Source organism: Narcine bancroftii, chromosome 8, assembly GCF_036971445.1.
Source record: "Narcine bancroftii isolate sNarBan1 chromosome 8, sNarBan1.hap1, whole genome shotgun sequence".
Taxonomy (NCBI): Eukaryota; Metazoa; Chordata; class Chondrichthyes; order Torpediniformes; family Narcinidae; genus Narcine; species Narcine bancroftii.
The window spans coordinates 126,507,536-126,523,650 of NC_091476.1; positions in this window are offsets into that span (position 1 = coordinate 126,507,536).

Consider the following 16,115-nt stretch of genomic DNA (forward strand, 5'->3'; position numbering starts at 1 on the left):
TTCCCCGCCTCTGTTTCCCAATATCTAAGTCCCCGCCTCTGATTCCCCAAATCTGATTCCCCACCTCTGATTCCCAAGCTCTGATTCCCCGCCTCTGATTCCCCGCATCTGATTCCCTGCATCTGATTCCAAGCCTCTGATTCCCTGCCTCTGATTCCCAACCTCTGATTCCCCACCTCTGATTCCCCATATCTGATTCCCCGCCTCTGTTTCCCCGCCTCGGATTCCCCGCCTCTGTTTCCCCATATCTGATTCCCGGCCTCTGATTCCCCGCCTCTGATTCCCCGCCTCTGATTCCCTGCCTCTGATTCCCCATCTCCGATTCCCCTCGTCTAATACCCCGCCTCTGATTCTCCGCCACTGATTCACCGCATCTGATTCCACGCCTCTGATTCCCCGCCTCTGATTCCCCGCCTCTGATTCCCCGCCTCTGATTCCCCGCCTCTGATTCCCCGCCTATGTTTACCCGCCTCTGATTCCCCGCCTCTGATTCCACGCCTCTGATTCCCCGCCTCTGATTCCCCGCCTCTAATTCCACGCCTCTGATACCGCACCTCTGATGTCCCGCATCTGATTCCCTGCATCTGATTCCCCGCCTCAGATTCCCCGCCTCTGATTTCCCGGCTCTGATTCCCCGCCTCTGATTCCCCACCTATGTTTACCCGCCTCTGTTTACTCGCCTGTTTTCCCGCCTCTGGTTCCCCAACACAGATTCCCTGCCTCAGATTCCCTGCCTCTGATTCCCTGCCTCTGATTCCCTGCCTCTGATTCCCTGCATCTGATTGCCCGCCTCTGATACCCCGCCTCTGATTCCCCGCCTCTGATTCCCCACCTCTGATTCCCCACTTCTGATTCCCCGCCTCTGATTCACCGCCTCTGTTTCCCCGCCTCTGATTCCCCGCCTCTGATTCCCCACCTGATTGCCCGCCTCTGATTCCCTGCCTCTGATTCCCCGCCTCTGATTCCCCACATCTGATTCCCCGCTTCTGATTCCCCGCCTCTGATTCCCCGCCTCTGATTCCACGCCTCTGATTCCCCGCCTCTGATTCCCCGCCTCTGATTCCCCGCCTCTGATTCCCCTCATCTAATACCCCACCTCTGATTCCCCGCCTCTGATTCCCCGCATCTGATTCCCCGCCTCTGATTCCCCGCCTCTGATTCACCGCCTCTGATTCCCCGCCTCTGATTCCCTGCCTCTGATTCCCCGCCTATGTTTACCCGCCTCTGTTTACCCGCCTGTTTCCCCGCCTCTGATTCCCCACCTCAGATTCCCTACCTCAGATTCCGTGACTCTGATTCCCTGCCGCTGATTCCCTGCCTCTGATTCCCTGCATCTGAATGCCCATCTCTGATTCTCAACCTCTGATACCCCGCCTCTGATTCCCCACCTCTGATTCCCCGCTTCTGATTCCCCGCCTCTGATTCCCCGCCTCTGATTCCCCGCCTCTGATTCCCCGCCTCTGATTCCCCACCTCTGATTCACTGCCTCCCTTTCCGCTCAACTTTCCTGGCCTACGTTTCCCCACATATCTTTCCCCGCCTCTGATTCCCTGCCTCTGATTCCCCGCCTCTGATTCCCCGCCTCTGATTCCCCACCACTGTCTCTACGCCTCTCTTTTGCCTGCACTCTTTCCCCTCCACTCTTTCCGTGCCTCTCTTTCCCTCCCTCAATTTCAACAACTGTGTTTGATCTGTTCTGTGTAACTCATTTTCAACATACAAGTTCCAACCACTATGTTTCGCCCATCTCTTTCGCCGCCTCTATTTATGCACCTATGTTTACCCGCTTCTGTTTACCCGCCTGTTTCCCCACATCTCTTTCCCCACCTCTGATTCCACGCCTCTGATTCGCCGCCTCTGATTGCCCCCCTCTGATTCCCTGCCTCTGATTCCCCGCCTCTGATTCCCCGCCTCTGATTCACCGCCTCCCTTTCCGTGCATCTTTCCTGGCCTACGTTTCCCCACATCTCTTTCCCCACCTCTGATTCCACGCCTCAGATTCGCTGTCTCTGATTTCCCGCCTCTGATTCCCTGCCTCTGATTCCCCGCCTCTGATTCCCCGCCTCTGATTCCCCCCTCTGATTCCCCGCCTCTGATTCCCCGCCTCTGATTCCCCACCTCTGATTCCCCGCCTCTGATTCCCTGCCTCTCTTTCCCTGCCTCTATTTCCGTGCCTCTTTCTCTGCATCTCGTTTCCCAAATCTCATTTCCCCCTTCTGATAACCCTCATCAGATTCCCTGCCACAGATTCCCTGCCTCAGATTCCCTGCCTCAGATTCCCTGCATCAGAGTCCCTTCATCTGATTCCCTGCCTCTGATTCCCCGCCTCTGATTCCCCACCTCTGACTCCCTGCCTCAGATTCCCTGCCTCTGATTCCCTGCCTCTGATTCCCTGCCTCTGATTTCCTGCATCTGATTGCCCGCCTATGATTCTCCGCCTCTGATTCCCCGCCTCTGATTCCCCACCTCTCATTCTCCGCCTCTGATTCCACGCCTCTGATTCCCCGCATCTGATTCCCTGCCTCTGATAACCTGCCTCTGATTCCCTGCCTCTGATTCCCTGCCTCTGAGTCCCCACCTCTGATTCCCCGCGTCCGATTCCGCACCCATGTTTCACCGCCTCTGTTGCTATGCTTCTGATTTCCCGGCTCAGATTCACCGGCTCTGATTCCGCACCTCTGATTCCACGCCTCTCTTTTTGTGTCTCTGATTCCCCGCCTCTGATTCCACGCCTCTGATTACCCGCCTCTGATACCCTGCCTCTCTTTCCCTGCCTCTATTTCCGTGCCTCTTTCTCTGCATCTCGTTTCCCACATCTCATTTCCCCCTTCTGATAACCCGCATCAGATTTTCTGCCACAGATTCCCTGCCTCAGATTCCCTGCCTAAGATTCCCTGCATCAGATTCCCTTCATCTGATTCCCTACCTCTGATTCCCCGCGGCTGATTCCCTGCCTCTGATTCCCAGCCTATGTTTACCCGCCTGTTTCCCTGCCTCTGATTCACTACCTCATATTCGCCCCCTCAGATTCCCTGCCTCTGATTCCCTGCATCTGATTGCCCGCCTCTGATTCCCTGCCTCTGATTCCCCGCCTCTGATTCCCCGCCTCTGATTCCCCGCCTCTGATTCCCCACCTCTGATTCCCCACTTCTGATTCCCCGCCTCTGATTCCCCGCCTCTGATTCCCCGCCTCTGATTCCCCGCCTCTTATTCCCCACCTCTGATTCACTGCCTCAATTTCCGCTCAACTTTCCTGGCCTACGTTTCCCCACATATCTTTCCCCGCCTCTGAATTCCCGCCTCTGATTCCACGCCTCTGATTCCCCGCCTCTGATTCCCCGCCTCTGATTCCCAGCCTCTGATTCCCCTCCTCTGATACCGCGCTTCTGATTCCCCACCTCTGATTCCCCGCATCTGATTCCCCGCATCTGATTCCCCGCCTCTGATTCCCCACCTCTGATTCCCCGCCTCTGATTCCCCGCCTCTGATTCCCCGCCTCTGATTCCCCGCCTATGTTTACCAGCCTCTGTTTACCCGCCTGTTTCCCCGCCTCAGATTCCCTGCCTCAGATTCCCTGCATCAGATTCCCTTCATCTGATTCCCTGCCTCTGATTCCCTGCCTCTGATTCCCCGCCTCTGATTCCCCGCCTCTGATTCCCCACCTCAGATTCCCCCCTCTGATTCCCCGCCTCTGATTCCCCGCCTCTGATTCCCCGCCTCTGAATCCCCCCTCTGATTCCCCGCCTCTGATTCCCCGCCTCTGATTCCCCACATCAGATTCCCTGCCTCCGATTCCCTGCCTTAGATTCCCTGCCTCAGATTCCCTGCATCAGATTCCCTTCATCTGATTCCCTGCCTCTGATTCCCCGCCTCTGATTCCCCGCCACTGATTCGCCACCTCTGTCTCTACGCCTCTATTTTGCCTGCACTCTTTCCCCTCCACTCTTTCCGTGCCTCTCTTTCCCTCCCTCAATTTCAACAACTCTGTTTGATCTGTTCTGTGTAACTCATTTTCAACATACAAGTTCCAATCACTATGTTTCGCCCATCTCTTTCACCGCCTCTATTTATGCACCTATGTTTACCCGCTTCTGTTTACCCGCCTGTTTCCCCACATCTCTTTCCACACCTCTGATTCCACGCCTCTGATTCGCCGCCTCTGATTGCCCCCCTCTGATTCCCTGCCTCTGATTCCCCGCCTCTGATTCGCCGCCTCTGATTCACCGCCTCCCTTTCCGCGCAACTTTCCTGGCCTACGTTTCCCCACATCTCTTTCCCCACCTCTGATTCCACGCCTCAGATTCGCCGTCTCTGATTTCCCGCCTCTGATTCCCTGCCTCTGATTCCCCGCCTCTGATTCCCTGCCTCTGATTCCCCCCTCTGATTCCCCGCCTCTGATTCCCCACCTCTGATTCCCCGCCTCTGATTCCCTGCCTCTCTTTCCCTGCCTCTATTTCCGTGCCTCTTTCTCTGCATCTCGTTTCCCAAATCTCATTTCCCCCTTCTGATAACCCTCATCAGATTCCCTGCCACAGATTCCCTGCCTCAGATTCCCTGCCTCAGATTCCCTGCATCAGATTCCCTTCATCTGATTCCCTGCCTCTGATTCCCCGCCTCTGATTCCCCACCTCTGACTCCCTGCCTCAGATTCCCTGCCTCTGATTCCCTGCCTCTGATTCCCTGCCTCTGATTTCATGCATCTGATTGCCCGCCTATGATTCTCCGCCTCTGATTCCCCGCCTCTGATTCCCCGCCTCTGATTCCCCGCCTCTGATTCCCTGCCTCTGATTCCCCGCTTCTGATTCCCTGCCTCTGATAACCTGCCTCTGATTCCCTGCCTCTGATTCCCTGCCTCTGAGTCCCCACCTCTGATTCCCCGCGTCCGATTCCGCACCCATGTTTCACCGCCTCTGTTGCTATGCTTCTGATTTCCCGGCTCAGATTCACCGGCTCTGATTCCGCACCTCTGATTCCACGCCTCTCTTTCTGTGTCTCTGATTCCCCGCCTCTGATTCCACGCCTCTGATTACCCGCCTCTGATACCCTGCCTCTCTTTCCCTGCCTCTATTTCCGTGCCTCTTTCACTGCATCTCGTTTCCCACATCTCATTTCCCCCTTCTGATAACCCGCATCAGATTTTCTGCCACAGATTCCCTGCCTCAGATTCCCTGCCTCAGATTCCCTGCATCAGATTCCCTGCCTCAGATTCCCTGCATCTGATTGCCCGCCTCTGATTCCTTGCCTCTGATTCCCTGCCTCTGATTCCCTGCATCTGATTGTCCGCCTCTGAATCCCTGCCTCTGATTCCCCGCCTCTGATTCCCCGCCTCTGATTCCCCGCCTCTGATTCCCCACCTCTGATTCCCCACTTCTGATTCCCCGCCTCTGATTCCCCGCCTCTGATTCCCCGCCTCTGATTCCCCGCCTCTGATTCCCCACCTCTGATTCACTGCCTCCATTTCCGCTCAACTTTCCTGGCCTACGTTTCCCCACATATCTTTCCTCGCCTCTGAATTCCCGCCTCTGATTCCACGCCTCTGATTCCCCGCCTCTGATTCCCCACCTCTGATTCCCCGCCTCTGATTCCCCTCCTCTGATACCCCGCTTCTGATTCCCCACCTCTGATTCCCCGCATCTGATTCCCCGCATCTGATTCCCCGCCTCTGATTCCCCGCCTCTGATTCCCCGCCTCTGATTCCCCGCCTCTGATTCCCCGCCTATGTTTACCCGCCTCTGTTTACCCGCCTGTTTTCCCGCCTCAGATTCCCTGCCTCAGATTCACTGCATCAGATTCCCTTCATCTGATTCCCTGCCTCTGATTCCCCGCCTCTGTTTACCCGACTGTTTCCCCGCCTCTGATTCACCACCTCATATTCGCCATCTCAGGTTCCCTGCCTCAGATTCCCTGCCTCAGATTCCCTGCATCAGATTCCCTTCATTTGATTCCCTGCGTCTGATTCCCTGCCTCTGATTCCCTGCATCTGATTGCCCGCCTCTGATTCCCCGCCTCTGATTCCCCGCCTCTGATTCCCCACCTCTGATTCCCCACTTCTGATTCCCCGCCTCTGATTCCCCGCCTCTGATTCCCCGCCTCTGATTCACCGCCACTGATTCCCCGCCTCTGATTCCCCACCTCTGATTCCCCACTTCTGATTGCCCGCCTCTGATTCCACGCCTCTGATTCCCCGCCTCTGATTCCCCACCTCTGATTCCCCACTTCTGATTCCCCACCTCTGATTCCCCGCCTCTGATTCCACGCCTCTGATTCCCCACTTCTGAATCCCCACCTCTGATTCTCCGCCTCTGATACCCTGCCTCTGATAACTTTTTACTGATTCCCTGCCTCAGATTCCCTGCCTCCGATTCCCTGCCTCAGATTCCCTGCCTCAGATTCCATGCATCAGATTCCCTTCATCTGATTCCCCGCCTCTGATTCCCCACCTCTGTCTCTACGCCTCTATTTTGCCTGCACTCTTACCCCTCCACTATTTCTGTGCCTCTCTTTCCCTCCCTCAATTTCAACAACTCTGTTTGATCTGTTCTGTGCACCTAATTTTCAACACACAAGTTCCAACCACTATGTTTCGCCCATCTCTTTCGCTGCCTCTATTTATGCAGCTATGTTTACCCGCTTCTGTTTACCCGCCTGATTCCCCACATCTCTTTCCCCACCTCTGATTCCACGCCTCTGATTCCCCGCCTCTGATTCCCCGCCTCTGATTCCCCGCCTCTGATTCACCGCCTCCCTTTCCGCGCAACTTTCCTGGCCTACGTTTCCCCACATCTCTTTCCCCACCTCTGATTCCACGCCTCAGATTCGCCGCCTCTGATTTCCCGCCTCTGATTCCCTGCCTCTGATTCCCTGCCTATGATTCCCCACCTCTGATTCCCCCCTCTGATTCCCCGCCTCTGATTCCCAGCCTCTGATTCCCCACCTCTGATTCCCCGCCTCTGATTCCCTGCCTGTCTTTCCCTGCCTCTATTTCCGTGCCTCTTTCTCTGCATCTCGTTTCCCACATCTCATTTCCCCCTTCTGATAACCCGCATCAGATTCACTGCCACAGATTCCCTGCCTCAGATTCCCTGCCTCAGATTCCCTGCATCAGATTCCCTTCATCTGATTCCCTGCCTCTGATTCCCCGCCTCTGATTCCCCACCTCTGATTCCCTGCCTCAGATTCCCTGCCTCTGATTCCCTGCCTCTGATTCCCTGCCTCTGATTTCCTGCATCTGATTGCCCGCCTCTGATTCTCCGCCTCTGATTCCCCGCCTCTGATTCCCCGCCTCTGATTCGCCGCCTCTGATTCCCCGCCTCTGATTTCCCACCTCTGATTCCCTGCCTCTGATAACCTGCCTCTGATTCCCTGCCTCTGATTCCCGGCCTCTGAGTCCCCACCTCTGATTCCCCGTGTCCGATTCCGCACCCATGTTTCACCACCTCTGTTGCTCTGCTTCTGATTTCCCGGCTCAGATTCCCCGCCTCTGATTCCCCGCCTCTGATTCCCCGCCTCTGATTCCCCGCCTCTGATTCCCCACCTCTGATTCACTGCCTCCATTTCCGCTCAACTTTCCTGGCCTACGTTTCCCCACATATCTTTCCTCGCCTCTGAATTCCCGCCTCTGATTCCACGCCTCTGATTCCCCGCCTCTGATTCCCCACCTCTGATTCCCCGCCTCTGATTCCCCTCCTCTGATACCCCGCTTCTGATTCCCCACCTCTGATACCCCGCATCTGATTCCCCGCATCTGATTCCCCGCCTCTGATTCCCCGCCTCTGATTCCCCGCCTCTGATTCCCCGCCTCTGATTCCCCGCCTATGTTTACCCGCCTCTGTTTACCCGCCTGTTTTCCCGCCTCAGATTCCCTGCCTCAGATTCACTGCATCAGATTCCCTTCATCTGATTCCCTGCCTCTGATTCCCCGCCTCTGTTTACCCGACTGTTTCCCCGCCTCTGATTCACCACCTCATATTCGCCATCTCAGGTTCCCTGCCTCAGATTCCCTGCCTCAGATTCCCTGCATCAGATTCCCTTCATTTGATTCCCTGCGTCTGATTCCCTGCCTCTGATTCCCTGCATCTGATTGCCCGCCTCTGATTCCCCGCCTCTGATTCCCCGCCTCTGATTCCCCACCTCTGATTCCCCACTTCTGATTCCCCGCCTCTGATTCCCCGCCTCTGATTCCCCGCCTCTGATTCACCGCCTCTGATTCCCCGCCTCTGATTCCCCACCTCTGATTCCCCACTTCTGATTGCCCGCCTCTGATTCCACGCCTCTGATTCCCCGCCTCTGATTCCCCACCTCTGATTCCCCACTTCTGATTCCCCACCTCTGATTCCCCGCCTCTGATTCCACGCCTCTGATTCCCCACTTCTGAATCCCCACCTCTGATTCTCCGCCTCTGATACCCTGCCTCTGATAACTTTTTACTGATTCCCTGCCTCAGATTCCCTGCCTCCGATTCACTGCCTCAGATTCCCTGCCTCAGATTCCATGCATCAGATTCCCTTCATCTGATTCCCCGCCTCTGATTCCCCACCTCTGTCTCTACGCCTCTATTTTGCCTGCACTCTTTCCCCTCCACTATTTCTGTGCCTCTCTTTCCCTCCCTCAATTTCAACAACTCTGTTTGATCTGTTCTGTGTACCTAATTTTCAACACACAAGTTCCAACCACTATGTTTCGCCCATCTCTTTCGCTGCCTCTATTTATGCAGCTATGTTTACCCGCTTCTGTTTACCCGCCTGATTCCCCACATCTCTTTCCCCACCTCTGATTCCACGCCTCTGATTCCCCGCCTCTGATTCCCCGCCTCTGATTCCCCGCCTCTGATTCACCGCCTCCCTTTCCGCGCAACTTTCCTGGCCTACGTTTCCCCACATCTCTTTCCCCACCTCTGATTCCACGCCTCAGATTCGCCGCCTCTGATTTCCCGCCTCTGATTCCCTGCCTCTGATTCCCTGCCTATGATTCCCCACCTCTGATTCCCCCCTCTGATTCCCCGCCTCTGATTCCCAGCCTCTGATTCCCCACCTCTGATTCCCCGCCTCTGATTCCCTGCCTGTCTTTCCCTGCCTCTATTTCCGTGCCTCTTTCTCTGCATCTCGTTTCCCACATCTCATTTCCCCCTTCTGATAACCCGCATCAGATTCCCTGCCACAGATTCCCTGCCTCAGATTCCCTGCCTCAGATTCCCTGCATCAGATTCCCTTCATCTGATTCCCTGCCTCTGATTCCCCGCCTCTGATTCCCCACCTCTGATTCCCTGCCTCAGATTCCCTGCCTCTGATTCCCTGCCTCTGATTCCCTGCCTCTGATTTCCTGCATCTGATTGCCCGCCTCTGATTCTCCGCCTCTGATTCCCCGCCTCTGATTCCCCGCCTCTGATTCGCCGCCTCTGATTCCACGCCTCTCTTTCTGTGTCTCTGATTCCCCGCCTCTGATTCCACGCCTCTGATTACCCGCCTCTGATACCCTGCCTCTCTTTCCCTGCCTCTATTTCCGTGCCTCTTTCTCTGCATCTCGTTTCCCACATCTCATTTCCCCCTTCTGATAACCCGCATCAGATTCCCTGCCACAGATTCCCTGCCTCAGATACCCTGCCTCAGATTCCCTGCATCAGATTCCCTTCATCTGATTCCCTGCCTCTGATTCCCCGCGGCTGATTCCCTGCCTCTGATTCCCCGCCTCTGTTTACCCGACTGTTTCCCCGCCTCTGATTCACCACCTCATATTCGCCATCTCAGGTTCCCTGCCTCTGATTCCCTGCCTCTGATTCCCTGCCTCTGATTCCCTGCATCTGATTGCCCGCCTCTGATACCCTGCCTCTGATTCCCCGCCTCTGATACCCCGCCTCTGATTCCCAGCCTCTGATTTCCCACCTCTAATTCCCCACTTCTGATTCCCCGCCTCTGATTCCCCATCTCTGATTCCATGCCTCTGATTCCCCGCCTCTGATTCCGCGCCTCTGATTCCCCGCCTCTGATACCCCACCTCTGATTCCCCGCCTCTGATTCCCTGCATCTGATTCCCCGCCTCAGATTCCCCGCCTCTGATTCCCCGACTCTGATTCCCCGCCTCTGATTCCCTGCCTCTGATTCCCCGCCTCTGATTCCCCGCCTATGTTTACCCGCCTCTGTTTACCCGCCTGTTTTCCCGCCTCTGATTGCCCACCTCAGATTCCCTGCATCTGATTCCCTGCCTCTGATTCCCTGCATCTGATTGCCCGCCTCTGATTACCTGCCTCTGATTCCCCGCCTCTGATTCCCCACCTCTGATTCCCCACTTCTGATTCCCCGCCTCTGATTCCCCGCGTCTGATTCCCCGCCTCTGATTCACCTCCTCTGATTCCCCGCCTCTGATTCCCCGCCTCTGATTCCCCACCTCTGATTGCCCCGCCTCTGATTCGCTGATTCAGATTCCCCGGCTCTGATTCCCCACCTCTGATTCCCCACTTCTGATTCCCCACCTCTGATTCCCCGCCTCTGATTGCACGCCTCTGATTCCCCGCCTCTGATTCCCCGCCTCTGATTCCCCGCCTCTGATTCCCCTCCTCTGATACCCCGCCTCTGATTCCCCACCTCTGATTCCCCGCATCTGATTCCCCGCCTCTGATTCCCCGCCTCTGATTCCCTGCCTCTGATTCCCCACCTCTGATTCCGCGCCTCTGATTCCCCGCCTATGTTTACCCGCCTCTGTTTACCCACCTGTTTCCCCGCCTCTGATTCCCCACCTCAGATTCCCTGCCTCAGATTCCCTGGCTCTGATTCCCTGCCTCTGATTCCCTGCCTCTGATTCCCTGCATCTGATTGCCCGCCTCTGATTCTCCGCCTCTGATTCCCCGCCTCTGATTCCCAACCTCTGATTCCCCGCTTCTGATTCCCTGCATCTGATTGCCCGCCTCTGATTCCCCGCCTCTGGTTACCCACCTCTGATTCCCCACTTCTGATTCCCCGCCTCTGATTCCCCACCTCTGATTCCCCGCATCTGATTCACCGCCTCTGATTCCCCGCCTCTGATTCCCCGCCTCTGATTCCCCACTTCTGATTGCCCGCCTCTGATTCCACGCCTCTGATTCCCCGCCTCTGATTCCCCACCTCTGATTCCCCACTTCTGATTCCCCACCTCTGATTCCCCGCCTCTGATTCCACGCCTCTGATTCCCCACCTCTGATTCCCCACATCTGATTCCCCACCTCTGATTCTCCGCCTCTGATACCCTGCCTCTGATAACTTTTTACTGATTCCCTGCCTCAGATTCCCTGCCTCCGATTCCCTGCCTCAGATTCCCTGCCTCAGTTTCCCTGCATTAGATTCCCTTCATCTGATTCCCTGCCTCTGATTCCCCGCCTCTGATTCCCCGCATCTGATTCCCCACCTCTGTCTCTACGCCTCTATTTTGCCTGCACTCTTTCCCCTCCACTCTTTCAGTGCCTCTCTTTCCCTCCCTCAATTTCAACAACTCTGTTTGATCTGTTCTGTGTAACTAATTTTCAACACAAAAGTTCCAACCACTATGTTTCGCCCATCTCTTTCGCTGCATCTATTGATGCAGCTATGTTTACCCGCTTCTGTTTACCCGCCTGTTTCCCCACATCTCTTTCCCCACCTCTGATTCCACGCCTCTGATTCCCCGCCTCTGATTCCCCGCCTCTAATTCCCCACCTCTGATTCACCGCCTCCCTTTCCGAGCAACTTTCCTGGCCTACGTTTCCCCACATCTCTTTCCCCACCTGTGATTCCACGCCTCAGATTCGCCGCCTCTGATTACCTGCCTCTGATTCCCTGCCTCTGATTCCCCGCCTCTGATTCCCCACCTCTGATTCCCCTCTCTGATTTCCCGCCTCTGATTCCCCGCCTCTGATTCCACGCCTCTGATTACCCGCCTCTGATACACTGCCTCTCTTTCCCTGCCTCTATTTCCGTGCCTCTTTCTCTGCATCTCGTTTCCCACATCTCATTTCCCCCTTCTGATAACCCGCATCAGATTCCCTGCCACAGATTCCCTGCCTCAGATTCCCTGCCTCAGATTCCCTGCATCAGATTCCCTTCATCTGATTCCCTGCCTCTGATTCCCCGCCTCTGATTCCCTGCATCTGATTCCCAGCCTCTGTTTACCCGCCTGTTTCCCCGCCTCTGATTCACCACCTCATATTCGCCACCTCAGGTTCCCTGCCTCTGATTCCCTGCCTCTGATTCGCTGCCTCTGATTCCCTGCATCTGATTGCCCGCCTCTGATACCCTGCCTCTGATTCCCCGCCTCTGATTCCCCGCCTATGATTCCCCGCCTCAGATTTCCCACCTCTGATTCCCCACTTCTGATTCCCCGCGTCTGATTCCCCGTCTGTGATTCCACGCCTCTGATTCCCCGCCTCTGATTCCGCGCCTCTGATTCCCCGCCTCTGATACCCCGCCTCTGATTCCCCGCCTCTGATTCCCTGCATCTGATTCCCCGCCTCAGATTCCCCGCCTCTGATTCCCCGACTCTGATTCCCCGCCTCTGGTTCCCCGCCTCTGATTCCCCGCCTATGTTTACCCGCCTCTGTTTACCCGCCTGTTTTCCCGCCTCTGATTGCCCACCTCAGATTCCCTGCCTCAGATTCCCTGCCTCAGATTCCCTGCCTCTGATTCCCTGCCTCTGATTCCCTGCATCTGATTGCCCGCCTCTGATTACCTGCCTCTGATTCCCCGCCTCTGATTCCCCACCTCTGATTCCCCACTCCTGATTCCCCGCCTCTGATTCCCCGCGTCTGATTCCCCGCCTCTGATTCACCTCCTCTGATTCCCCGCCTCTGATTCACCGCCTCTGATTCCCCACCTCTGATTGCCCCGCCTCTGATTCGCTGATTCTGATTCCCCGCCTCTGATTCCCCACCTCTGATTCCCCACTTCTGATTCCCCGCCTCTGATTCCCCGCCTCTGATTCCACGCCTCTGATTCCCCGCCTCTGATTCCCCGCCTCTGATTCCACGCCTCTGATTCCCCTCCTCTGATACCCCGCCTCTGATTCCCCACCTCTGATTCCCCGCATCTGATTCCCCGCCTCTGATTCCCCGCCTCTGATTCCCTGCCTCTGATTCCCTGCCTCTGATTCCGCGCCTCTGTTTCCCGCCTATGTTTACCCACCTCTGTTTACCCACCTGTTTCCCCGCCTCTGATTCCCCACCTCAGATTCCCTGCCTCAGATTCCCCGCCTCTGATTCTCCGCCTCTGATTCCCCGCCTCTGATTCCCCACCTCTGATTCCCCACTTCTGATTCCCCGCCTCTGATTCCCCGCCTCTGATTCCCCGCCTCTGATTCCCCGCCTCTGATTCCCCACCTCTGATTCACTGCCTCCCTTTCCGCTCAACTTTCCTGGCCTACTTTTCCCCACATATCTTTCCCCGCCTCTGATTTCCCGCCTCTGATTCCACGCCTTTGATTCCCCGCCTATGTTTACCCGCCTCTGTTTACCCGCCTGTTTTCCCACCTCTGATTCCCCACCACAGATTCCCTGCCTCAGATTCCCTGCCTCAGATTCCCTGCATCAGATTCCCTTCATTTGATTCCCTGCGTCTGATTCTCTGCCTCTGATTCCCTGCATCTGATTGCCCGCCTCTGATTCCCCGCCTCTGATTCCCCGCCTCTGATTCCCCACCTCTGATTCCCCACTTCTGATTCCCCGCCTCTGATTCCCCGCCTCTGATTCCCCGCCTCTGATTCCCCGTCTCTGATTCACCGCCTCTGATTCCCCACCTCTGATTCCACGCCTCTGATTACCTGCCTCTGATACCCTGCCTCTCTTTCCCTGCCTCTATTTCCGTGCCTCTTTCTCTGCATCTCGTTTCCAACATCTCATTTCCCCCTTCTGATAACCCGCATCAGATTCCCAGCCTCCGATTCCCTGCCTCTGATTCCCTGCCTCTGATTCCCTGCATCTGATTGCCCGCCTCTGATACCCTGCCTCTGATTCCCCACCTCTGATTCCCCGCCTCTGATTCCCCGCCTCTGATTCCCCGCCTCTGATTCCACGCCTCTGATTCCCCGCCTCTGATTCCGCGCCTCTGATTCCCCGCCTCTGATACCCCGCCTCTGATTCCCCGCCTCTGATTCCCTGCATCTGATTCCCCGCCTCAGATTCCCCGCCTCTGATTCCCCGCCTCTGATTCCCCGCCTCTGATTCCCCGCCTATGTTTACCCGCCTCTGTTTACCCGCCTGTTTTCCCGCCTCTGATTGCCCACCTCAGATTCCCTGCCTCAGATTCCCTGCCTCAGATTCCCTGCCTCTGATTCCCTGCCTCTGATTCCCTGCATCTGATTGCCCGCCTCTGATTACCTGCCTCTGATTCCCCGCCTCTGATTCCCCACCTCTTATTCCCCACTTCTGATTCCCCGCCTCTGATTCCCCGCGTCTGATTCCCCGCCTCTGATTCACCTCCTCTGATTCCCCGCCTCTGATTCCCTGCCTCTGATTCCCCACCTCTGATTGCACCGCCTCTGATTCGCTGATTCTAATTCCCCGGCTCTGATTCCCCACCTCTGATTCCGCACTTCTGATTCCCCACCTCTGATTCCCCGCCTCTGATTGCACGCCTCTGATTCCCCGCCTCTGATTCCCCGCCTCTGATTCCCCGCCTCTGATTCCCCTCCTCTGATACCCCGCCTCTGATTCCCCACCTCTGATTCCCCGCATCTGATTCCCCGCCTCTGATTCCACGCCTCTGAATCCCCGCCTATGTTTACCCACCTCTGTTTAACCGCCTGTTTTCCCGCCTCTGATTCCCCACCACAGATTCCCTGCCTCAGATTCCCTGCCTCAGATTCCCTGCATCAGATTCCCTTCATTTGATTCCCTGCGTCTGGTTCCCTGCCTCTGATTCCCTGCCTCTGATTCCCTGCATCTGATTGCCCGCCTCTGATTCCCCGCCTCTGATTCCCCACCTCTGATTCCCCACTTCTGATTCCCCGCCTCTGATTCCCCGCCTCTGATTCCCCGCCTCTGATTCACCGCCTCTGATTCCCCGCCTCTGATTCCCCGCCTCTGATTCCCCACTTCTGATTGCCCGCCTCTGATTCCACGCCTCTGATTCCCCGCCTCTGATTCCCCACCTCTGATTCCCCACTTCTGATTCCCCACCTCTGATTCCCCGCCTCTGATTCCACGCCTCTGATTCCCCACCTCTGATTCCCCACTTCTGATTCCCCACCTCTGATTCTCCGCCTCTGATACCCTGCCTCTGATAACTTTTTACTGATTCCCTGCCTCAGATTCCCTGCCTCCGATTCCCTGCCTCAGATTCCCTGCCTCAGTTTCCCTGCATTAGATTCCCTTCATCTGATTCCCTGCCTCTGATTCCCCGCCTCTGATTCCCCGCATCTGATTGCCCGCCTCTGATTACCCGCCTCTGATACCCCGCCTCTGATTCCCCGCCTCTGATTCCCTGCATCTGATTCCCCGCCTCAGATTCCCCGCCTCTGATTCCCCGACTCTGATTCCCCGCCTCTGATTCCCCGCCTCTGATTCCCCGCCTATGTTTACCCGCCTCTGTTTACCCGCCTGTTTTCCCGCCTCTGATTGCCCACCTCAGATTCCCTGCCTCAGATTCCCTGCCTCAGATTCCCTGCCTCTGATTCCCTGCCTCTGATTCCCTGCATCTGATTGCCCGCCTCTGATTACCTGCCTCTGATTCCCCGCCTCTGATTCCCCACCTCTGATTCCCCACTCCTGATTCCCCGCCTCTGATTCCCCGTGTCTGATTCCCCGCCTCTGATTCACCTCCTCTGATTCCCCGCCTCTGATTCCCCGCCTCTGATTCCCCACCTCTGATTGCCCCGCCTCTGATTCGCTGATTCTGATTCCCCGCCTCTGATTCCCCACCTCTGATTCCCCACTTCTGATTCCCCGCCTCTGATTCCCCGCCTCTGATTCCACGCCTCTGATTCCCCGCCTCTGATTCCCCGCCTCTGATTCCACGCCTCTGAATCCCCTCCTCTGATACCCCGCCTCTGATTCCCCACCTCTGATTCCCCGCATCTGATTCCCCGCCTCTGATTCCCCGCCTCTGATTCCCTGCCTCTGATTCCCTGCCTCTGATTCCGCGCCTCTGATTCCCCGCCTATGTTTACCCACCTCTGTTTAC